Source organism: Hemicordylus capensis, chromosome 6, assembly GCF_027244095.1.
Source record: "Hemicordylus capensis ecotype Gifberg chromosome 6, rHemCap1.1.pri, whole genome shotgun sequence".
Taxonomy (NCBI): Eukaryota; Metazoa; Chordata; class Lepidosauria; order Squamata; family Cordylidae; genus Hemicordylus; species Hemicordylus capensis.
The window spans coordinates 169,087,680-169,113,453 of NC_069662.1; the positions used below are offsets into that span (position 1 = coordinate 169,087,680).

Sequence of the window (25,774 nt, forward strand, 5' to 3'; positions counted from 1 at the left end):
TCTCTTGAGTTTTCCCTGGTTTAGTGGGCACTTTAAACCAAGTGGTGGGGGGAAGGTAAGTGGGCACAGGATCATTTAGGCTATACTGTGCCATACGCTAGCTAACTGTTCAACCAGTCACCTGTTTCTATTCAGATTATGAGCAATACTGTCTTCTGGCAGCATCCAGATCCTTCAAGTTCCAAAGGTCTTTAAAAAGGACAAACAGCCTACCATTTCCATGAATGTGAAAAAAATCATGCAAATAAATGTCTTCACCCAAAGAGAAAGCAAGGCCCACTTGGCACATATCAGGTGGTTGGCCTTGCAGGATAAAAAAGGGGAGAAGAAAGAAGGTGGGGCTCTCCCTTTCAATAAGGAATGAATCATACATTGGAAAGTAAATTCTCACTAGTTCTTTTATTGATCAAAGGGAAGCAGTTATATGCTGAATCTCACCTGTACTGACCTTTTCATGCTGGCTTTCCTGGAAGGCTCTGAGCTATTTTGCATTCCTCTATCATTAAGCAAATAAGACTTCATGCCAAACTCGCACTGCTTTAGACTTCCAGGGGTAGTCTCTGCAGGAAAGCAGCGGTACATCATTAACAGCAGGAATTCATTGCCCATTGCATCTACTGTTGTAAAAACAAAGGCAGCTGTCAAGTTCTCAACATCTGAATTACTATATTGAGCCTCTCCTGGTTTATTAATTCAGCTATTGCACAACAAGCATTGGGGAATTAGTCTTCCCTATACCTTGAGGATGATGCAAAAGACACCTCAAATTACATCCTCTGTTCTAGAGGCTAAAAGGTATTGGCAGCAAACATGGATGGGCGAGATAAGCAGCAGGTTCCAGACCCCACTCTCACACAAAGGGAAAGGGTTTACTTCCAAAGAAATGCTTGCTTTGCACATACACACACACACACACCGCTGCCAAGGAACACTTTTAAAACAAAAGCCAACATTTTTGTGCAGTACTCAAATTACAGTTATGGCGTGCTTGTTCTTTGCAAACCACCACATTTTCTTGCACTAAACCCAGCATATGGGAGGTTACTTAAAAGGTTTCCACATGAAGACTCAGCTCCTTTTGCCCTTCGGTACAGCTGCACTGACCATGTAGGATTATGGAGAAGGGCTAGTAGCTAGCAAGTAGACTCTACATGAGTGAGAGGTTTGTCAGTCAAGACTACCATTCAGCATTGAAACTAGCCTTCAATCTTAGTTCTCAGAAGAGAACTTCTTGAATTAAAGCAGCAACAGTCCCCAGACCACAGCCACACACAATGATGCACTCCAAATCAGCAAGCTGTAACAGAACACAGTATCTGTAAGAGTAGCTCTTGTCCTGTGCTGAAGGTTAATGCCTATCAAACTGCATAGCTGTTGACTTCTTTAAAGTAGTGGTTTTCAGGGTACAATCAAGGATCTCATTCTAGATTACCTTGACTGCCAGAGACTTCCTGCATTACGGGGGGGGGGGGGGGGTTGCATTGCAGGTCCTTTGGGCCTCATAATCTCTCTGCTTGAATGGAGAGATGCCTCAGAACAACTCAACGGTCTCCGTCAATTTTTCATGGCAGGGGAAATGGGCTGGTGGTGGGCAAGCTTAATTAAACTTTTAATTAAGGGGCAAACTGACCCCTTTCCAGAGAAGCTTATCCACTTTAATTTATCCACATTATAGTTTCTCATTGAGGAACTCCAGAAATCCCTGAACTCAGCTTGGCTATATTCAAGCATCACACCAAGCCATGATTTACCAATGCAGAACAGGCAAGCCATGGTCTAGTACTGTTTGCCTGCTTTTGTGTGCATTAGTTTTTTCCATTTACTACTACTACTACTACTATTACTTGGATATAGCTATCTTTCAAAACACATGAAACATGCATTAACACAGCCAAGTAAAAACCGGGGGGGGGGGGGGAAGAGGTTAATGCACTCATCAGATGTTAAAAGTCTGGGAAAACAAAAAAGGCCTTGGTCTGGCACTGTAAAGACATGAGCATCAGAGTTCAAGGCAAGCCTCAGGGGGAAGAACATTCCACAGATGAGGCACCATGACTGAAAAGGCCTTTTCTGAGTCACTCACCTCATCTCAGATGTATGCTCTGATTAATCAACAACCCTTCCCATGATGATGAGCAGCTCCATTGCACTGAACAAGTTTTTGTTGACCTACAGCTACATTTCTGTCATGGCCAAACATCTAAAAAGAAACACAATACTACTTGGGATAGCAGACACCCACACAGTTTTGACAGTGAACACATTTTCTACAGCTTTAGTCTACTTGGCAGATGGAAATAGCATATTTTATTGACAACCACATTTTCCAGTTACAATATTTTAACTAGACAAAGGTGGGGGTACAGACCTATGCAGAATTTCTCCAATTTAGACCTTACCAGTGATGTCAGGCCTGTCCTGTCCATGATTAACAAAATGCCACCAGTGAAGCAACAGGGAAGCATTCCCAGCTAATTGCTGCTGGGGCTTGATTCTACTCACTCCAGATAGCTAGATGTTTCTCCCACATCTTTTAATGTCATCATTTGCTGCTACAGTCTCAGGAACAGGCACCAAGAGGTTTCACAAAGGGTTTTCATTTTTGACATGTAAACTAAGACAAAGGGATGCTATATCAGTTCCATGCCAGAACCACAGTTGTTTCGGAAGAACCAGCATCCTCTATGCTAGCTGTTTGACAGAGCTACTTACTCCTCAATCCCAACATACTCATTCTGATGTTGAGAATGAGAGCATTATAACTGCTAATATTATAATGCTCTTATACAAAACTATGGTGGGGCCACACCTGGAGTACTGTGTACAATTCTGGTCACCACAACTAAAAAAAGACATTGTAGAACTGGAAAATGTGCAGAAGAGGGCAACCAAGATGATCAGGGGCCTAGAGCACCTTCCTTATGAGGCAAGGCTACAATACCTGGGGTTATTTAGTTTAGAAAAAAGACGACTGTGGGTAGACATAATAGAGGTCTATCAATTCATGCATGGTGGGGAGAAAGTGGAGAGAGAAATTCTTCTCCCTCTCCCATAACACTAGAACCAGGGGTCATCCCATGAAACTGATTGCCAGGAAATTTAGGACCAGAAAACAGAGGTACTTTTTCACACTACATAATCAACTTGTGGAATTCTCTGCCATAAGATGTGGTGACAGCCAACAACCTGGATAGCTTGGATCACTTCATGGAGGAGAGGTCTATCAATGGCTACTAGTCAGAGGACTATAGGACACCTCCGGCTTCAAATGCAGGATGCCTCTGAGTACCTGTTGCAGGAGAGTAACAGCAGGAGAGAGGGCATGCCCTCAACTCCTGCCTGTAGGCTTCCAGCAGCATCTGGTAGGCCACTGTGTGAAACAGGATGCTGGACTAGATCAGCCTTGGGCCTGATCCAGCAAGGCTGTTCTTATGATATTTTAGATAAGCAACTGATACAGAGATTTGTACAACATGCACATCTCCATTTCCATGAATTAAGTTCACTGCATGCTGTTTATTATTTGAACTATACCACTTTTGTCATGCTTGAAGAAAGGGTGGAAGTTTGCTGTGAGTGGAAGCAGATAAGGGTGGAAATTTGCTCTCATAACATGACATTTTAATATACCATACTGAAAAGGCTTTCATAATGTTAATGAGTACAGCTAATCGAGGTTCCTAAATTCCACCACTATGAAGGGGGAAAGACATACAATGAAGTGATGGAATGATAAAGAAAATGTGCACATGTGCCCATAATCAACCATAGAACTCCATCCAAGGACTTAGTAAAATGGATGGATCTCCTTTGGTGTTTCCCTTGGAGAGCTGCTGCCAGCCTGGAGAAGGCATGCAGGAATAGAGTGTATAAGAAGCTTCATACATTCAAGTACTTACACAGCAGATGGAGGCGAAAGATACCTGGCAAGGTACAAGCTCATTTAATAAGCTCATAATGAAATTTGTGCTTAATAGCTAAACACAAAAACTACAGACTTTCCTGCCTTTCATTTCCCTTATTATGCTCTTGGCTCAGCAACCAAATCTAACAGATATTTGTCTTTATAAAAATTAATTATTTCAGCATGCATATTACAGCATCTCCTACAGAGTCTTGGTTCTTAGAAGTCATAAGCAAATCTCCTGGTAGTGTCGCCCATGCCAGAGCTCCCAACAACTTCAGCTGCCACCATACTAAGCCACCCTTCTCCTCCTCACTCTTGAGCTCAAGTGATTACTGAAGGGAACAGCCTTGATGAAAAGTAAGTCTCATTATGTCATTATTCTGCTTAGACTCTTTGCAAGACTGCAAATGAACTCTGCAACAAGGAATTCTAGGAACCATCATGGCAGGATGCTTTACACCAGCTCTTTATCACTGGTGCACAACCAGAACTGGAAGTGTCTCACCACGGGTATTTTAACAGCACCCTTTTCAATTGCCACATCCTCCATATCTACCCTTTCCATGCCAAGAGGCCATGGAATAGCCACAATACTTCTCAGAGATACAATAATAATTACCTGTTAATGGAACCCTGTATATAAACATTTCACTTTTGAAGTAATTAATACTAAATATAATCTGAGAGTACAATCTTGGCTAGAAATAAGAGTTAAAGTAAATGCGATCTGTTTGAATTGCTGTGTGACCCATATATTATGGATCAGCTTTCATAACACCCATTAAAAGCCCCCATAATTAAGGTATTTCTGCCATCCTACTATCAAATTATGAACTAAAAAATTACATTACAAGGCAGAACTACATATTACTAAGCTGATGTGCCTAGTAATTCTCTGCCACAAAATGTGACAGCCAACACCCTGGATGGCTTTAAGAGGGGTTTGAATAACTTCATGGAGGAGAGGTCTATCAACGGCTACTAGTCGGAGGGCTATAGGCCAACTCCAGCCTGAAAGGCAGGATGCCTCTGAGTACCAGCTGCAGGAGAGTAACAGCAGAAGAGAAGGCATGCCCTCAACTCCTGCCTGTAGGCTTGTTCCTGTGGCATCTGGTAGGCCACTGTGTGAAACAGGATGCTGGACTAGATGGGCTTCCTTGGGCCTGATCCAGCAGGGCTGTTCTTATGATGTGGATTCCAACCACTTTTCCTTCTAACAGGGATTCCCAGATGTTGTTGACTACAACTCCCAGAATCCCCAGCCAAAGGCCATTGCAGCTGGAGATGCTGGGAGTTGTAGTGAACAACATCTGGGAATCCCTGTTAGAGGGAATGCTGACTCCACCCCCCCATCTGTCTCATAATGCAGGGGCACTGGGGTGGGGTGTTTAACCCAATTTGGCTCCAAAATTGAAAGCAAGCCTATCTAGAGGAGAGTCGGCAGGAATGAGAAGAGGTTAAACATCCCTCATTTTGTCTACAAATTTCCCCCAGCAAATGTTCTCCTCTCCCACTGCATTTCTTTGGCAAATGCAGGTTTGAGAGCAGACATTTGTCAAAATAATGTGTACTTCTACCCTGTGTCCAAGAGCAATGGGAGTGAACATAAGAACAACCCTGCTGGATCAGGCCCAAGGCCTATCTAGTTCAGCATCCTGTTTCACACAGTGGCCCACCAGATGCCTTTGGGGAACCCACAGGAAAGAAGTGAGGGAATGCACTCTCTTTTGCTGTTGCTCCCTTGCAACTGGTATTGAGAGGCATCATGCCTCTGAGGCTGGAGGTGGCCCACAGCCACTAGACTAGCAATCATTGACAGACCTGTCCTCCATGAATTTGTCTAAGCTTTTGAAACTGTCCAAGCTGATGGCCATCACCACATCCCATGGCGAAGAATTCAATAGATTAATTATGTGCTATGTGCAAAAGTACTTCTTGTCAGTCCTAAATTTCCCAACTTTCAGTTTCATCCAGGGTGGATTTGATTTAAATCAAACTGATTTAAATCACGATTTAAATCACTAGCAGGGTGGATAAAAATTAAAAAAAATCCAATTTAAATCAAAAAAATCAGATTTTTTAATTTAAATCGGATTTTTTTTATTTTTATCCACCCTGCTAGTGATTTAAATCATGATTTAAATCGTGATTTAAATCAGTTTGATTTAAATCAAATCCACCCTGGTTTCATGGGATGACCCCTGGTTCTAGTGTGAGAGAGGGAGAAAAATTTCTCTGTTCAATTTCTGTACTCCATGCATAATTTTATACACTTTTATCATGTCTCCTCTTAGTCACCTCTTTTCCAAAGGAAAGAGTACCAGATGCTGTAGCCTAGCCTCATAAAGATGGTAAAGAAGGTATCGGTTAGAGAAAACAATGTGCATAAAGCCTGGGGGATTTGTTTTTAATTTGGGTGGGAATTTCACTGGACAAGAGTCTTGAAAATGATGAAGAAGTTCTTTGTCATTTGTATCAGAAGGAATGACAACATTGGCCTCTGGACCAGCAAATAATGGGGCTTCCCTCATTGACTCCAAAGGAACACAGAGGAATATAGTATTTCAGTGTTGGTCTGCCTTTTCATTTGCCCCTCTACATTACATTCATTCACTCACACAATAGTTGTTTTCTACTTTGCAGTCCCAGCCTTCCATTGCCCTGCACTGACATAGACAAATGCAACTTGTGAACTAAGTTACGGCCAGCAGCAACTCCTGCAGTTGCAGGTACTTGAAGTATAAGACCATAAGAACAGTCCTGCTGGATCAGGTCCAAGGCCCATCTAGTCCAGCATTCTGTTTCACACAGTGGCCCACAAGATAAGTATTGCTGCAGCTGTGGGAATCACTGCTGGCTCTTCTTGCATTACTGCCAATTCATATTTGGCTTGCAATAAGCATCCAAGGATAAGGACTGCTTGATTGCTTTAAAAAATATATTTCATACAAGATGTATTTGCATTTTATATTACTTTCCACAATTTCACAGTATAACATACAGTAGCTTTCCCCAGGCTTCAACACATTTTCTTCGGATCTAGGAGCCAGTAACAAAATTTAGGGGCCATCATACTTCAAGATTTCAGGTGTTTATTCCACAGACATCCCTTACATAGGAAGCTGCCATATAATGGGTCCTTCTAGTTCAGTACTGTCTACACAGACTGGCAGCAGCTTCTCCAAAGCAGGAGACTCTCTCAGCCCTATCTTGTAGGTGCCAGGGAGGGAACTTGGAATCTTCTGCATGAAGCAAGCATGCAGATGCTCTTCCCAGAGTGGTCCCATTCAGATACAAACTAGGGCAGACCCTGCTTAGCAAAGGGGATAATTCATGCTTGCTACCATGAGACCAGCTCTCTTCCTCCCTCCTCCATAGTTTTGTGTGTGTCCATTACAGCTCCATTATTTTCGTGGTCACACCAGCATGGTGTCCAGTCAGCCAACACCACCCACACACACACATTCTGTGGAGGTAGGAGCAGATTCACTGCTTACCCCCAACAATGTCCTTTGTTCATGGGGAAATGAACTCCCTGCCTTGTTTGACCCCTCCTCCTCCTCATGTTCACATTTGTTCATTGTCTGCCATCCAAGCAATGGACAGGCAGAAGTAGGAGAAGGAGAGAGCAACCCACCCCTTCCTTGCTTGCCTTCTCCCGTTTGTGTCCTATTGTGTGGCTCAGGTGCCATGCTTAAATTTCCAGGCACCGTGGTGAGCTGGTGACACGAATTTGTAGAGCCCTACCTCTCCTTTCCATAACCCAAGACATCATTCTACCTCATAACTAGCTACTTCATTTTGGGCCTTGGGCCTTTTTATTCCCATCATACTTTAATATTTATTACATGTAGATATCACTCTGTCTTAAAGACTCTGAAAGTATTGTTTAAATACCTAACACTTTACTTTAAAAAGAAAGAAAAGGTTTTGTCCACCACCACTAAAAAACCCAGATATCAGCATGTACTGTATTTACCTGAATCCAAGACTAGGTTTTCCCTCACTTTTTTTTTTAATCAGGTCTTAAATTCAGAATCCTGTTCCTGTATAACCTGTATTTAACCTCTACTTTTTAAGGGGGGTCATCTTAAATACAGAGTCTCCTTCGATTCGGGTAAGCAAGTTCACTGTTTTAACCATGGGTTATAACACATATTTTGTTTATTTGTTTGTTTGATTGATTGATTTCTATACTTTCTATATTAAAGCATAATAAAATATAAAACATAATAGCCAATACACCATGCTTAAAGAAAGACATAAGACAGTAAAACACATAACTAGCTAAACAATATGAATGAAAATAAAGAAAGATATAATCCTAAATACCTAACTGTAGTTACACCTCAAATAAGAGAGCCAGTCCTGGGATGACAACTTAGCCATACATGTAGCAGGGCTAGTAGCAGGTACAGTTCTCTTCCTAATTTTAAAAGACAAAAAAGCAAAAATGGCTGCTTGATAACTACTAACATAAGGAAACACATTCGCCAGCAAGTAATTAACATACAGGTGAAACTCGGAAAATTAGAATATCGTGCAAAAGTCCATTAATTTCAGCAATGCAAATTAAAAGGTGAAACTGATATATGAGACAGACGCATTACATGCAAAGCGAGATAAGTCAAGCCTTAATTTGTTATAATTGTGATGATCATGGCGTACAGCTCATGAAAACCCCAAATCCACAATCTCAGAAAATTAGAATATTACATGGAACCAAGAAGACAAGGATTGAAGAAAAGAACAATATCGGACCTCTGAAAAGTATACAGTGTACTGTGCTTGATTGGCCATGATCATCACAATTATAACAAATTAAGGCTTGACTTCTCTCGCTTTGCATGTAATGCGTCTGTCTCATATATCAGTTTCACCTTTTAATTTGCATTACTGAAATTAATGGACTTTTGCACGATATTCTAATTTTCCAAGTTTCACCTGTATGTTCCAGAACCTGTGAATTTATCCATGATCTGACCTAGTGTGTTTTTCTCTTGTTCCATAAAAGGAGCTCTGTAGGAGGTAATGTCCAATGTCCTCCACTTGCTCCTGGCCATGGGAGAGAGGCACTGTTCCACAAGAACGATGTGAAATCTACCCTCAAGATATGCTGAGGGCATGGTTTGAAAATTTAAACTGGTAAATGCTGTCCTTAGCAGTGTGTGCTGGTGAGGTTGAGTAGATACTGCAAAGTGGATCTGTTTTTCTTGAAGTGAGGATACTATAGGCAGAACCTTGAATGTTGGACCACATCTTGGTTGGAATCTGGCTCAAGGAGCCAATCACAGATTGTTTTTCTCTACCCCTGGACTTAAGTTCCTCCAAGTGGAAGCAGAGAATATATTTGCAGAATATGGGATAGCATACCTGCCCACTGATTCCCCTCTTGGTAGTGCCATTAGCATGATTTAACTAGCTGCTCTTCTGGAAGGTGAAGTTTCTTAGAATATTTTGGTAGTATCAGATGGACTCTTAACAGACTGAGGGCAGCCCTGCCTCCATTCTTAGACCGGCATTCTTTAAAACCCAATCTCGACACAAGATATAAGTGCCATGTCATCAGCATACATCAAGATTGAGACTTTGTGCCCATTAAGTGAGGGGGAGAAGAATTTCTGAGACTCCATGGCCTGTACTCTATCATTGATATAAAAAAATTAAAAGGTAGCCCTGTTTGACTCCTCTGTTTAATAAAAGAGGTCAGATAGCAATCCTTGTCTGCCCACTTTCACCCTGGCCGTCAGATTAGAGTGCAGTTCAATCAGTAACCTGAGGAGCCATCTGTCAATGTCAGTCCTCCTAAACTTTTCCCACAATCTAGATCAACAGAGTCAAAAGCTGACGAAAAGTCAACACACACAACATAAAGCTGTTTTATGACCATTAACATATTTCTGGATCAAGGTCTTCAAAGTGATACAATAATCTATTGTGTTGTGACCCCTACGGAAGCCTGCCTGCTCTGGGTGAAACAATTTTGTCATATCTGCTCAATCCTCCAACTTGTTTAAAAGGTGCCAAGTGTATAATTTGGAGGATACATCCAGGAGGCTGATTGGACAGAAATTAGAAGGCTTCTGCTTATTACCATTTTTGTATATTGGATAAATAATACCTGTTTCCAGTTTGGGAGACCACAAAGGTGTTATCAGTTTGAGAAAACCCTCACTAAAATGGGAATCCACCAGTGGGCATTCAATTAAAATACCTCAGGAGCAGGGTGGATTTGATTTAAATCAAACTGATTTAAATCACAATTTAAATCACTAGCAGGGTGGATAAAAATAAAAAAAATCCAATTTAAATCAAAAAAATCTGATTTAAATCAAAAAAATCTGATTTTTTAATTTAAATTGGATTTTTTTTATTTTTATCCACCCTGCTAGTGATTTAAATCGTGATTTAAATCGTGATTTAAATCAGTTTGATTTAAATCAAATCTACCCTGCTCAGGAGACACCAAGTCCTCTCCAGGGGCTTTCCCCAGAGTCAAGGCGCCAATCAACTGCTTGCACTCTAGCGCTGTGATTGCAAGCCGCTCTGGAAGGGGGCCAAATTCAGGAACTGGGTACTCATAATTTGTCTCATTTAGAGTGCTACCATAGATGGCAGCGAAGTACTGAAACCAGGTCTCAGCTGGGATATGTGCATCTGAGAGGGTTGAATGCCTATTGCCACCAATTCTCAGCTTCCTATCATTTTTCTGGATTATACAGACTCAGCTCGCTCCATGGATCTTTATCATACAAAAACTGCTTGTCTTGAGAGCGGAACTGTATTAATGATTGGATTGAAGGGTCAGATCTTTCCACCCTAACTCTGGTCTGGAGTTGGCACAAGGCTTGTCTCTTAAGCCTACATTCCTGGTAAACCAGCCCTTCCTTGTATGGCCCCTCCGAGTTTGACCTACTGTGGTCAACTGGAGGTTTATTATAGAAATCATTTCCAAAAAAATATCAAAGGTCCGAGTTGGATAGTATTGCAAGTTAACTCTGCTTCAGCAACTGCTGAGAGTTTAACAAAGTTTTGATCTTCTCATTAAGAGCAGTACTCCATTTAAGGTGTTTACCTTGGGTAAGGCCCTCTAATTTATAGTATGTTACAGAGGGCGGGGGCACGGTACATGCAGAAAAGGTCATGTCCAAGGGCAGATGGCCACTCTCTGATCTATTACGTATGTCAAAATAGTGAACCTGTGAATGGAATATCAGATTCCAAAATGTCATCTAGAACACTGGCACCATTAGCACTTTAAAAAGCATAGAATCCAAGAGAGTTTTCATAGTCAGTACCATGAAGACTGTAAAGTCCAAATCTGAAAGCCAGATTCAGGAGGGAAAACCTATACTTATTCAGCAACTTATCTAAGGAGGCCCAGGTGAGATACCACGTCCGCTAAACTAGTCTGTGTCTTATTAATAAAACTATTTATATTCTGGACAACCTGAGCATTGAAATCACCAACTAGTAGAATGTCAGTACCTGGCAGCAGTTGCTCAACTTTCCCCAACAAAGTTTGTAAGGAGGACCAGACCTGGAGCCACAAATTGGAATTCCAACCCAGAGGGAAATATACATAAAAGCAAAGAATGGATCCCAGGTATTTGCTAGCTATATGAACTGCCTGCATATACTCACTAGCAAACCAATCCCTTTGGTTAACATCTCCCTCAAGCTCCACTAAGATTAATGTTAATAGCCCTCCACTTGCTCTCTCCCATGGGAACCCTGTCTGATAGATAGCTAGTAGAGCAAAACTGCCGAACCCCTGTAAGTATGTAGTAGTATCCTGGCACCATGTCTCCTGCAAAAAGATGACGTATGTTTTTCAGATTGACAGTTTTTCAGATATTGTTCAAAATTATTATCCACAAACTTATTCCACCAACCAGTAATATTCCAGGAGACAGCTTTCATGGAACCAGGATCTTCTGACAATCAGTAGGGTTTGAAGCTGCTAGCAAGTTGGGGTCTTCCATGCAAGTGCCTCTTTCTACAACAGGATATACTGGCAGCCTATCTTCCTGTTGGGAGAAGTGGAGAGCTCCACTGTACCAGGTCTTCCACTGTACCAGGTCTTCCACTGTACCAGGTCTTCCACTGTACCAGGTCTTCCAGCTCTTGGGCACTTGCTACCAGAGGGTTAATACTCTATTGTTCAGCTAGTTGAACCAAAGCCATCTAGTGGGCTGAGGAGCTGTTAAGTTAGATAAACTCAAGGTTCTGAGTGGAGAGAGCACGAGAGTCACTTTGTTCTTGTATCAATTGTAGGTTATCAATAACACACTTTTGACTAATTCTCGAGAAGAGACACATGCTGAGAGTGTAGGGAGGTCAGTGTATTCTTGAGGCTCTCAAGCATTCCTATAATCCCATCTTGTTCATTTCTTGGCAATATTTCAGAGGAATCAGATGTTCCTCCATTGAAACATTCAAGTCCTTTATGGTGGCTGTGTGCCAGAGCTGATTTCTTAGTATGTTATTCTTCTCCAGCCTCTGAGAAGGCTGAGGACTGATAAGAAATAGCAACAGAGTCCGTACCAGGCTGCTTATCTATAGTCACAGGTATTGGATTTGAGCTGGCTTGATGGAAGAATGGCCTTACAGTCATGTTGCGGAATACTTGGTCAGGTGCAATTTGGAATGCATGCAAGAAGAATTGCATCTTTAACAGTATATGTGGAATAGTGGCTTGATTAAAAGTTAACAGAACTCTCTTCGCTGCTGGAGGGCTAGGTAGCCAATTGGTGGCAATGAGATCAATAAATTGAGGCCCACATCTCAAGAGCTGGTTCAGTGAACCAATTATTTCTCTGTGAGAATGCCAACGATTTCTGTTGATATTATTCAGACATAAAGCATAACCTGATTTAACTGCAATGTCTGATTAGTTTGTAGCTGCAGCTCTTCCAGCTCCAGGCTGGCCAAAATCCAAGGTCAGAGCCATTGTTTTCATTGCTTATCTGAGCCTGCTGCCTTGCTGAAACTAGGAACTGAAGACTTAGTTACAGAGTCTGTCTCTGCCAAGTACTTCCGAGTAAAATTTTCAAAAGATGTCATTAATAGGTCCACTTTCCTATTCACCGAAGTGATAACTTCAAAGACAGCAATGTTTTTGCTGTTAACATTGATTTGCTACAATTTCCATGAGAATAACAGTCCCTTATCCACTTTCTGCTCTTTCAAAAGCTGGATAATCACCACAGAGGCTGCCGGGAGTCTCCCAAGTAGGCAGTGGAGATTCTTTTTAAAGACCGATTGCTTCTCAGGAAACAAAATTAGTTATTTAAGACTGAGGCTCTGAAACCTCCGCCACCATCTTGGCTCCTCCCCTTGTCAGGTAGATACGGTATAATTATTCCAGGGTTCCACCGGAAAAATACTAGATGTGAACAGGGTGGATCTGATTTAAATCAAACTGATTTAAATCACGATTTAAATCACGATTTAAATCACTAGCAGGGTGGATAAAAATAAAAATAAATCCGATTTAAATCAAAAAAACCCAATTTAAATTAAAAAATGATTTAAATAAAAAAAATCCATTTTGATTTAAATTGGATTTTTTTTATTTTTATCCACCCTGCTAGTGATTTAAATCATGATTTAAATCAGTTTGATTTAAATCAAATCCACCCTGGATGTGAACACCGTACTAGACAGCCAAGTCTTACACAAGATTAGGTATCAACCGCCCAGCTAAAAAGTAACAGTGGTTTAAAAGGCTTTCAGTGAAACAAGCTAAATGCTAGAGACAAACTAATTTATCTAATTTCAAAGGAACTAGCTAACTGTATCACTTGCTGAACCAGGTAATCTTTTCTACAATCAGTCCTAACTTATAAAGTTAGTGTGTTGTCATGGTAGAAGACAGGAATTCACAGGGGACTGAGGCTGAAGCAGGTTGACAAGAAAGGTGCTGTGGGCCATGAACTCAACGTATAAAGTTTTTTTCTTGAGAGATGGTTATCCTTCCTCAACTTCAGTGACAAATAAACTCCCATATTCTAGAGCCTTTGGAATCAGGCAGTATATAAATTAAACAAAATATTCAGGACTCAAAAGATTTGATTCAATATTCCTTGGGCAGGAAAATATTCCCTATTATTCTAATATATATAAGGCATATGGACAAATCATAAAATGGATAAACAGCAAAGTTCATTATTAGAACTTATTATCATCCTCATTTTTTATACATATATTAACTGGTGAGTATAATTGATAGTGGATTATAAAGTGAGATGTTTAAGAATTCTCAGCTTTTTATTCCTGTAAATCTGATGTGACTGATAATCAAAATAAAGTTTTAACAAGTTAGGAGCTACAAGGAGCAACTGCACATTAAAAGCTATGATAAATACATGCAACTCAACTTCCATGAGTTTAGCAGCTTGGTTAGCAGTGCAACAGCTCCAAATATATACTCCCTAGATACCAGAAGGTATACATTACGTTCTCTTAATTACTAAAGAACCACTAACAAACTCGGCCAACATTAACTTCTCTTCTTGCCCACAAACCAGCTCAGACTTGTATTACTACTTCTTGAGAATATTTTGCATGTCTACAAGCTGCAGGTTCATAGCGTCCTCTTCGCCATGAGACCCACTGCCTGTTAAGATCATCTGCAGAGGTTCATCTGCAGGTGCCACCAACACGCCTGGCGGCTACTCAGGAATGGGGCCTTCTCCATTGCAGCCCCTGGACTTTGGAATGCGCTCCCTGTTGAGATAAGAGCCTCCTCATCTCTGGCAACTTTTAAAAAGGCACTGAAGACGCATTTATTCACCCTGGCTTTTAATTAGATCTATGGTTCTAAAAAGAAAAGACAAAACCTTTTTCTTTTCTTTTTAAATACTGGGTCTTAAATGTTTTAAAATTTTTAATGTTTTAAATGATTTTAATTGTTAAGGGATTTGATGTTTTAAATTATAATTGTAAACCACCCAGAGACACAAGTTTTGGGCAGTATAGAAATGTTATAATAAATAAATAAATATATATATCTCAGAACAGGAACTATCAGTACTTTTATAATGTCTGCCTCAAGACAAAATGATGCAAATGTATTTCAAAGACAAACATTTGCATGTTATTCAATGGGCAACATAATTATGGATACCATCAGCGACATCCAGCAGATACTGACTCCACCTTCTTTCCTTCGTTGTCTTTCCTCCAACAAAAAGCCTAATATGCCTCTCAAAGCCCATAAAAATACAAGACAGCGAAATCAATTTAGAAAATGTACAAATATCACTTTATGAGCCACTCTCAGATTAATCTTAACAACATCAGACAGGAAAGCATAAAATGACAAACAAAACAAGTGCTCAGGGGAAATCCCAACTCTTTATTTTCAAAGCTGACAGTGATCATGTCATGTAGATTCTCCCCCTCCCCGCCCCCATCTCACCAATACTCCTGAAGAGCCAGGTTTCTCCTTATTCATTGGTGGCTGACTCATATGGTTACAGGGAATGTATTTAATCACACATGCAATAGGAAACTCTGATGGTGAAACCTGCAATGACGCAAGGGTGGAGGTGTATTGCCAAAAAGCCCAAAATGTACTTTCCATCTGCTTAATGAAATAATTTGTGTCCTATTAGATATAAACAGCACCTCTATGAAGATGCTTGTGTCTTTATATCACTTCCAGGGGGGAAAGTCACAGAAAGCTTGAGGGGAGTCTCCTGAGCTCTTTGGCAAAGGAGCTATTAGCCAGAAGAGGTAGGAGACCACCTAAACTCTGTAAATTCTCTCAACAGATAATCTCTCCACCTCTTCCTAAGTCTTCTTACAACTCAGAAGTAAAGTCCACTATGCTCAATGGGCCTTAACCCAAAGTATGCAGATGACCCCAAACAAGGAGAGGGTTTAAAAAAAGAAAACAAAAAAACACCAGCATTTATATTCGGCTCTTCCTCCAAGGAGCCCAGAGCGCTGTACTACATACTTGAGTTTCTCCTCACAACAACCCTGTGAAGTAGGTTAGGCTGAGAGAGAGGTGACTGACTCAGAGTCCCCCAGCAAGTATGATGGCTGAATGGAGATTTGAACTCCAGTCTCCCCGGGTCCTGGTCCAGCACTCTAACCACTATACCACATTTGGCTAACACCTTAGAAATCAAATTCAAAGTAACCTTGATAGAACAGAATACTGGGCTAAAACAAAATGTAATTCAATAGACACAAAGTTGTATACGCTGGCAATATAATAAAATGCAGAGATATGGAATGGGGGATACATATAATGGAGTAGCACACAAGCTGAACATGACTAAGTACAGAAATGCAGCTGCAAAAAAAAAAAGGCAAATGCGATTTTAGGATTTGCATGAATAGAACTATTGCTTACAAGTCATGAGAAAAATTATTCTGCACTAATTGGAACTCACGTGAGCTACGGTGTCAGATTCTGTACTTGAACCGCTCAGAAAATAATTGTTATGGGGCAGCTAACAAATAGTTGTTTATTATTATTAAGCGATATTGATCTACCTGTTCTAGATGGGGTCACACTTCCTCAGAAGGAACAGGTACACAGTCTGGGAGTGCTTCTGGATCCACACCTCTCCCTGGTTTCCCAGGTTGAGGCAGTGGCCAGAAGCGCTTTCTATCAGCTTCGGTTGATACGCCAGCTGCGTCCGTTTCTTGAAGCTCATGATCTCAAAACAGTAGTACACTTGCTGGTAACCTCCAGACTTGATTACTGCAATGCGCTCTATGTGGGGCTGCCTTTGTACATAGTCCAGAAACTACAATTAGAACAAAATGCGGCAGCCAGGTTGGTCTCCGGGTCATCTCGAAGAGACCATATTACTCCTATATTACAGGAGTTGCACTGGCTGCCGATAGGTTTCCGGGCAAAATACAAAGTGCTGGTTATAACCTATAAAGCCCTAAACAGCTTAGGCCCACGGTATTTAAGAGAGCGTCTTCTTCTGCATGATCCCCATCGTCCACTACGTTCATCAGGGGAGGCTCGTCTGTGGCTACCTTCATGTCGTTTGGTGGCCACCCAGGGACGGGCCTTCTCTGTTGTCGCCCCGAGACTTTGGAATGCACTTCCCGGGAGAATAAGAGTCTCCCCATCTCTAGTGGCTTTTAAAAGGGATTTAAAGACTCATCTTTTTACCCAAACTTTTTAACTTTTTAGCTTTTTAACTTTTAAATTTTTAAAACTTTTGATTGTTTATTATTTGTTTTAAATTGTTTTTAGTATTTGTTGTTGTGAACCGCCCTGAGACCTTGGGTTAGGGCGGTATAGAAATGTGTTAAATAAATAAATAAATAAACTTACTTACTTATAGGCTACCTTAAGTGGTGCAGCAGGGAAGGTTGCCAGTTCAAATCCCCGCTGGTACTATATCGGGCAGCAGTGATACAGGAAGATGCTGAAAGGCATCATCTCATACAGTGCGGGAAGAGCCAATGGTAAACCCCTCCTGTATTCTACCAAAGAAAACCACAAGGCTCTGTAGGCGCCAGGAGTTGAAATCGACTTGACGGCACACTTCACCTTTTAAACTGCCTAACTGATTTGAACCAAATTTGCTACCACTGTAGGGACACCTTAACAGCGTAATCTGTGATGGTCCCATACACCCCAATTCAAGATGGCGGACGTGTGAACATTTGAGGTGTAAGTGGGCTAACCTGTGAGGATGGTAATTATCAATTAAGATTATAGTGAAAAGAAATTAGGCAGATTAGTTCTTACCAGAACAACTTGTTTTAAAAATAGATCCAGATACAGGCCCCCTGAAATACAGGATACAATGTGCTGCTGTACCTGCACTCACCATTAATACATGAATAACTGTACTTACAGCTCTATATCCGTATACACTGCACACCAATTGTACAAGTATTGAGCATAGTGTGTGAACAAGGCGAATGACTACAGCCATACTCTATAACCGGGGTGGCCAACTTGAGACTCTCCAGGTGTTGTTGGACTATAACTCCCATCATCCTCAGCCACAATTTATCATCAGGCTAAAGATGGCTAGCCTTCAGTTTTGCCTTGCAGGGCTTGTTTTCCAGACCCCCAAACATGTCCGCTGCCCTCCTCTGAACCTGCTCCCATTTGTCTACCTCCTGATTTGCAGGGACTGGGGATGATGGGAGCAGTAGTCCCAAAACAGCCACCGCTGCCACACAGGGTTGTTGCAGGGAAGGGAACAGGGAACGAGCCACAGACACAGCCTTCCGCTCCCGAGAGGCAAGAGCAGGCGGGAAAGGGGGCTGATCAATGAGCCCTCCAGGATGTGGCTGTGGCTGCTGCCGCCGCCGCCTCCCTTCTCTGGGCAGCCACATCCTGGCCTCCTCCTCCAGGCCCCATGGGCTTGCTTAAGCCCACTGCACGATGGAAGGGGCCTCCAGGGATGCTCGCCGGAGGGATCTGCCGCGGAAAGGGCGACACGAACACCCGAGGAGGAGGAAGCAGGAGGCGTCGCCTGACGGGCAGCCTCAGCCCCTCGCGCTCTCCCCTCCTCTCAGGGCACCCCGGGCAGGCTGGCCCTCACCAGCCAGGAAGGGGGAGCCCAAGGAGGCAGCTCAGGGGGGCTGCTGCCCCCCCCACCCGAGAGCCGCGCAGCTCTACCTGACGGACAGACAGCCTGACGCCGGCAGCCCGCAGGTGGACCGCGCCGCCTCTCGGCCGCAAGAGCCAGCCTGACAACTGGCCAAGCCTGCGGCAGGTGAACCGCTAGCCACGGCCGCTCTCTGCCTGACGAATGGCCAGCCTGCAGGCAGGGCAGCTCTCGGTCGTGGCCGGCTGCGGGCTCCTTCGGACCGGCCGCTCCCTGACAGGAACCGGCTGCTGGCGGGGCGGCTTCTCCTCCTCCTCCTCCTCCTCCTCCCTCCGGCCCTGACAACCCCCGGCCTCCCCTGGCGCGCCGCGCGGGCCTCTCACCTGCTCTACGGGAAAGCGGCGGCGGCGGCGGCCGTGTTCCGCGGTGGTGGTGGCGGCGGCGTGGTGTGTTTTGATGCCCGGCCGCCCGGCGCGCCACCGGTGGTGCCGCCTCGTGCTCCTCCTCTTCCTCGCGCCTGCCCCGAACGCCCTTTCCCCTTTCCCCTGCGCGCGCACCCCACATCGGCTCGCGTGCTCCCTCGGGCCGCGCCAAGCCACGCCCCCTCCTGGGTGGGTTTTTCCCCGTGCGCATGCGCCCTAGGAATTCCCCGCCCGCCACCTGGCCGGCCCCCTAGAAACACAGCCTGTGCCACTGCCGACTTGGGGGCGTCTCCAAAGCTGAGCCGGTTGGCGGCGCCGCCGCCCACCGCTTTGGCCTCGCGCTGGAGGCCGCCTGCCTCAGCAGCCGCCGCGGGGGGCGCTGCCCACCTGCCGCCGCCGCCGCTGCCAGGTGGTTGGTGGGCGAGAGGGAGAGATGGCCAAGCTGAGGGGCGCCTGCTCTTGTTGGACTACAACTCCCATCGCCCCGCTCTTGTCACAATTTATTGCAACTGGGGATGATGGGAGTTGTAGTCCAGTAACTGCGGGAGAACTTCAGCTTGGCCACCCCTGCTCTTTAGCGTTGGACGACGACTAATATTTCTATACGGCTTTTCAACAAAAGTTCCCAAAGCGGTTTGCATAGATAGATATAAATAGCATGGCTCCCTGTCCCCAAAGGGCTTACAATCTAAAAAAGAAACATAAGACACTAGCAACAGCCACTGGAGGGATGCTGTGCTGGGGATGGAGAGGGCCAGTTGCTCTCCTCCTACTCAACAAAGAGAATCACCACTTTTAAAAGGTGCCTTTTTCCTCAACAGGGATTACAGCTCTCATCACCCCCAGCCACAATGGCCAATATAGCCAGGGATTATGGGAGCAGTAGTCCAGTAACATCTGGAGGTCCTCAGGCTAGCCAAGCCTGGTGGATGTAGACAGCACGTCTTGAAAATCTGCTATAATCTGTGGACATTCACAATGCAAAAAGGGATACACGTAAAATCAAGAAACCTCAATCAAAAAAACATGTTGATAGAACAAGCGAATGCAGTGGAAAAGACTAGTACACGTACTCAATGAACAGTATAATCAGTCCATATATTCAAACATCACTATCACCTAGTTCAGGTTAGTGAGAACAGCCATATATTGTTTTCAATTTCATAAAGTCACATCGAGACAAATAATCATAAGATATCACAAAGTGTAAATACAAAAATAAGGCAGAAGTACATACAATGTGGAAGAGTAGTAGTCAATATAACCCATTACATTGAGCCAAATATAGGCTAGAAAAAATAAATGTACACAGGGGAGAAACCAAGCTCCTATGTAGACCCAGAGGGTAAAATTTCTGATGTATCCTTGATAGTTTCCTTGATATCCTTGATAATAATCCTCATGGGTCACTGAAGTAACGAAGGGGTTATAGTACACTCATTCCAGATCCAGAAACTGGAATAAGGTTTCAACCTTGAGGAAAGTCTTGAAGAATTATGTTCAGTCCTTCATGAGGAAACAATGGCAAAAAACCCCAAAACTGATACCTAGGCAATTTTCAAGGACTATTCCCATGCATTCTGGAAATTTTAACATACTCATCTCAGTCATTTGTTCAAGGTTTTGAATCTGGAATACATCCTTCTGAGTCAGCTGTTCAAGTTTCTGGATCTGGAATGAGTGTACTATATTGACTACTACTCTTCCACATTGTATTTCTCCTGCCTTATTTTTGTATTTACACTCCGTGATATCTTATGATTATTTGTCACTTGATGTGACTTTATGAAATTGAAAACAATATATATGGCTGTTCTCACTAGCCTGAACTAGGTGATAGTGATGTTTGAATATATGGACTGATTATACTGTTCATTGAGTACATGTACTAGTCTTTTCCACTGCATTCGCTTGTTCTATCAACCCGTTTTTTTGATTGAGGTTTCATAATCTGTAGACAGCCAGGAAAGCAAACCAATGGATCATAGAACAAATCAATCCAGAATTTCCACTCGAGGCACAAATGACCAGGCTCAAACTATCCTACTTCGGACACATTCTGCGAAGACCCAGCTCCCTTGAGAAGTCCATAAAGCTGGGGAAAGTGGAAGGCAAGAGAAGAAGAGGACGACCAGCAGCAAGATGGATGGACTCAATTACGACAGCCGTCAATGCACCACTGAGAGACCTTACAGACTAGGTTGATCCAATTGCTATCAGTTATCAGTTGCAGGAAGTTACTGGTTGGTTCACTGCATCAGCCTTGTTGCTGCTTGTAAACCGTTTATATAAATAAAGCTACAGTAACATCATAATACAGTGGTCCCTCGACTTACGTAGTTAATCCGTTCCGAACGGACGTTCGTAAGTCGAAATTTTCGTAGGTCGAAAAGCACACCCACGGAGGTCTGGAAACATTCGTAAGTCAAGGAAACCGCATCTAAAAATTCATAAGTCGAGGAAGCCAAATCTAAACTGCCAACTACTTCCGGTCTTTTTTGTCGTTCGTAAGTCGAAAACGTTGGTTGTCGAGTAGTTCGTAGGTCGAGGGACTTACTGTAATAACAACTTGTCCTCCTGCAGGGTGTGTGTGCGTGTTTATGTATATATATAACCTTACTGCTGCCAAAGAACCATGTGGATAAGAGGCAAGAAAGAACAGCCTGTTAAGAAGACAGAATACCTGCATAAAAGCAGCAAGAACAAATACTGAAGCCATCAGTGATCCTAGGACATGCACAGGAAGCAGCTGCTGCAAATCAGGTTTTTGAGCCCCCGTGTTTTTCTTGTGCATCAGCTGGCCTCTGGCGTGTTCTAAAGTGGAAGCCAATCCAGAACAATCAGTACATAAACTTTGTGTGTTCACTGCTTTATAGATGCTGTTCTGGACTATTTTGTTGAGATTTAAATACCACTTTTCAACAACAAAAAAGTTCGCAAAGTGGTTTACAGAGAAAAAATAAATAAGAGATTTGAAAGCAAATCAGGATTAAAATGGTTAAAAACAAGTAGTTGCTAAGACACAACTATTTCCATCCTCCTAGTACAAACATCAAAGGGGGTTCTAGTCTCTCTCCCTCTCGTGGCCACCTTTCCCCCTCAAGATTGTAGGCACAGAGGCAGGGGTGGAGCTACCATTGGGTGAACGGGTTCAAAGAACCCAGGCCATGCCCAATCAGGGGCCGCGCCTCGCCCGGCCCGGACACACCCCCTGCATCTGACATCAAACGCAAGGGTGCTGGTTTAGCTCCCAAGCGGGGGCTGTGTGGCCCCCATCCGGGAGTTAAGTGGCTGCTGCATTCGCAGCGTGGCCAGGAGCAGCTCCTCCTTGCCTTAAAGGCAGGGAAGAGCCGCTCCTGGCTGTGCCACAAACGCAGCACCAGCCTTAGTTTAGCAAGCGCAGCGACAGCCTAGTAGCTCCTGAAGGGGTTGCGTGGGGCCGCATGGCCCCTTCAGGAGTTAAATAGTCAGCGCTGCGTTTGCGACGTGGCCAGGAGCAGCTCCTCCTTGCCTTAGGCCTGGAAGAGCCGCTCTTGGCTGCACCGCGAACGCAGCACCAGCCGTAGTGTAGATCCCGAAGGGGCCGCGCAGGGGTGGTGGTTGTTATTTGCATTTCTAGCCTGCCCTATATCCAAAGGTCTCAGAGCGGGCTACAATAAAACCAATATAAAACATAATTAAAATACAACATTATCAAATCAAAAATACAGTAAAAAAAATACAGTGCCTGAGAGGGGAAGGACCACTGCATCTCTAGTCAAAGGCCAGGGTGAAGAGGTCTGTCTTCACCATCCTCCTGAATGTACACAATGTCTGAGCTTGGCGCCCCTCAGAGGGGAGGGCATTCTGCAACCGAGGGGCCACCACAGAGAAAGCCCTCTCACGTGCCCTTTAACTGCTGACAATGGTGGCACTACCAAGAGGTCCTCTCCTATAGATCTTAACTGACAGGCAGGTCTATATGGGAGAAGGCATTCCTTCAGGTATTTGGGGGCCAGGTTGTTCAGGGCTTTATAAGTCAGTGTTAAAACCTTGAATTGGGCTCAGTGGCAAATTGGCAACCCGTGCAGTTCCTTTAAGACCAGCGTGATGTGCATCTGGCCAGAAGTGCCCATCAGCAGACTTGCTGCTGCATTCTGCACTAGTTGCAGCCTCCGAACTGTCTTCAGGGGCAGCCCCACATAGAGCACATTACAACAGCCCAGTCTGGAGGTTACCAGAGCAGGGATCACTGTGGCCAGGCTATTTCTGTCTAGAAAGGGCCAAATGTACAGTCTGAATGTAGTGATGTGCTGTAGATTGGAATGCTAGGGACTGTCTTGTAATGGCAAATTCAAAAGTTTTCTCCTCGTGAGCTTAGGCCACAACTCCACTTAAATTTGGATCCAGTTTGTAATGGGCTCAAGCCATCCAGGCAACTCCACCAATTCACCAAGCAAACTTAAACTTGCATAGAAATGTGGAGAGGAAATCAGTGATGGGAGAGCTCATTGGTGATGATAGCTTTATCCTTACGATCTGGATGGCCTAGGATGCATGGGAATTTTAAGTTTCCAATTACTCCTGCTTCAATGAATTGGCTAGGTTACATCAGGGACTACAGTTCCCATGCACCATTAGTGGAGGCAATAGATGCCCCGTGCATTCAGTCATGAAGGATGAGGCTTCCAAGGTCTTCACCTTTGCAAGCCAGCTCTCCCTACTGCTGCTTCCCTTCCCACTTCAGAAGGATAAGTTGTTTGGGAAAGGGCAAGACCAGCAAGGAGAGCTGGGGGAAGATCTCCTATGTCTGACAACATTCTGAACTTTCTCAGAATGCTCAGTAAAAAGGAAGAAGTTTTCTGAAAATCTTAGAAATGTTGGGGAAACGGAGCCAATTCCAAGGCAAGCAAGAGCGAGTTCACCCATAACAGATACCAGACGATCCTGAACTGCAAATGTTCTCATGAGAAGCAAATACAAACAATAATTACTGATGCAGACTTGAAATGCATTTGCGAATGTAAAGCAGAGAGAACAATTTGTACCCAGTAATCTTGGTTGCTAGAACTGCTTGTCTCAAGCAGTCTACCAAAACATGACATACAAAAGAAACAAAGCTGAACAGTCATTAGACAATAGCAAGTACTCTGGCAAAAGAAAATTCTAATCTTTCTAATTTTTCTGAGGCTGGATTTTCATATAAATTTGATAGTAATAATGAACAACAAAAAGAAAACAGCAAACCCCAGGTCGTTTTGTCATATTGTCTTCATCCAGAGACTGCAGAAATCTAGATTCTCCAAAATCAGCAACAACAGCATGGCCATCTTCATATAGGAGAACATTGTGACCAATCCTAGATGACAATTCAAGCTGCCTGCCCTCCTGTCTTCTCAGGACCTGGAGAAGGGACATTCTCCTGCAGCCAGTTCTCATGGCTACATGTTATGCTGTTGTTGGTTGGAGTCTTGGAATGGAGGGTACGGGGAGAGGAGAAAGAGGGAGAGCAAACTGCAACTCCGGGAGGGCTCTGTTGCTTCTGCTGCTAGGGTCTGTTTTCTGGGTGCTTTTTTTGTGTGTGGGGGTGGGTGGGTGTTGAAGTACTGAGTTCTCATGTTCCAAGTTCCCTCCCCGGCATCTCCAAGATAGGGCTGAGAGAGATTCCTGTTTGCAGCCTTGGAGAAGCTGCTGCCAGTCTGGGTAGACAATACTGAGCTAGATAGACCAAGGGTCTGACTCAGTATATGGCAGCTTCCTATGTTCCTATGTTATGCTGTTGGCTGGGGTCTTGGAGTGGCGGGGGGGTGGGTGAGAAAGAGCTCAGAAGAGCTGGATCAGCTGAGCTCTGCTGGATCAACTCTGCAGATGCAGAAAGCAGGAGTTTCAAGCTGGTCAGTTTCTCTCCCCCACTCTTCATTCACCCTTTCTGGATCACTTAAAAAGTGTACTCCTTAGAGACAGTGGGGAGTGGAGAAATAAATATATGGGATGGGAAGAAATATGTGGGATGGGACTATGTTAAGTTGCATGTTGAAACTTTTCTGCTAATGCATCTTTGCATAAATATACTTGTTTTACTTCTTTACATTCTTGTGAATTCAGTTGCTCTTTGGGCCCTCAAGAACTCACGTGTCAGGGCGGTGGGGCGGGGGGAACGGGCGGGCAACAGGCCTTTAGGTCTAGGCTCCAAAATTATTTAGGTGCACCTCTGTGTAGACCCCAGCATGAGACTCCTACTGAATGAAGCTGCAAACTCAGTCTGTTTGCATGAGGCAACTCCCAAAACACATGCACAAGATCAGGCTGCAAGCCCGCATCCTGACTATTCAGAGGACATTCCTTCTTCGACTCTCCTCTGCATCCTGCCAAGCCTGCCACATCTGCAGTATCCTCTTCTTCTCCCTCCATTTCTTAAAGATGTTCTGTATCCGTTGTCTATATTAGATGAAAGTCTCTTGGAGCAGGGCCTGCTGTCGTATGCCTTCTGTACAATGCCTGTTGTACTCAGTAAATATGTATCATGTTATATTATGACTATATTAACCTGATGAAGATCTGTGCTCCTGCTTTGAACTAGCTTCTCTGTCTGCAAGAAGCTTTAGCATCACTGCCCTTCTTACTAGTAAGAGCTTCAGGAAATAAGCATACATGAACCTTTTAGGATTGACCATCAACAGTAAAGGATCCAGCATTGAAGAAATATGCTGCAGACTAGCACTTGGTAGGGCTGCAATGAAGACGTTGGAAAGGATATTTAGATGTCGTGACGTGTCTACACCTACAAAGATTAGAATAGTTTGGACAATGGTTTTCCCCATGACACTCTATGGATGCGAAAGCTGGACTTCGAAGCAAGACAGAAAAAACATTGACACTTTTGAACTTTGTGCTGGAGAAGACTTTTGAGGATACCA

General features: G+C 43.6%; 1 protein-coding gene across 1 annotated transcript in view; it reads right to left on the reverse strand.

Annotated features, from left to right (window-relative positions):
* SCAP (SREBF chaperone) overlaps nucleotides 1-19,048 on the reverse strand; it is a 90,099-nt gene extending 71,051 nt beyond the window's left edge. Inside the window, 4 exon segments of the mRNA XM_053260251.1 lie at nucleotides 449-560; nucleotides 2,084-2,200; nucleotides 8,240-8,333; nucleotides 18,840-19,048. The gene's annotated coding sequence lies outside the window, so the exon portion shown is untranslated.
* Between the last annotated feature and the right edge of the window lie 6,726 nt (nucleotides 19,049-25,774).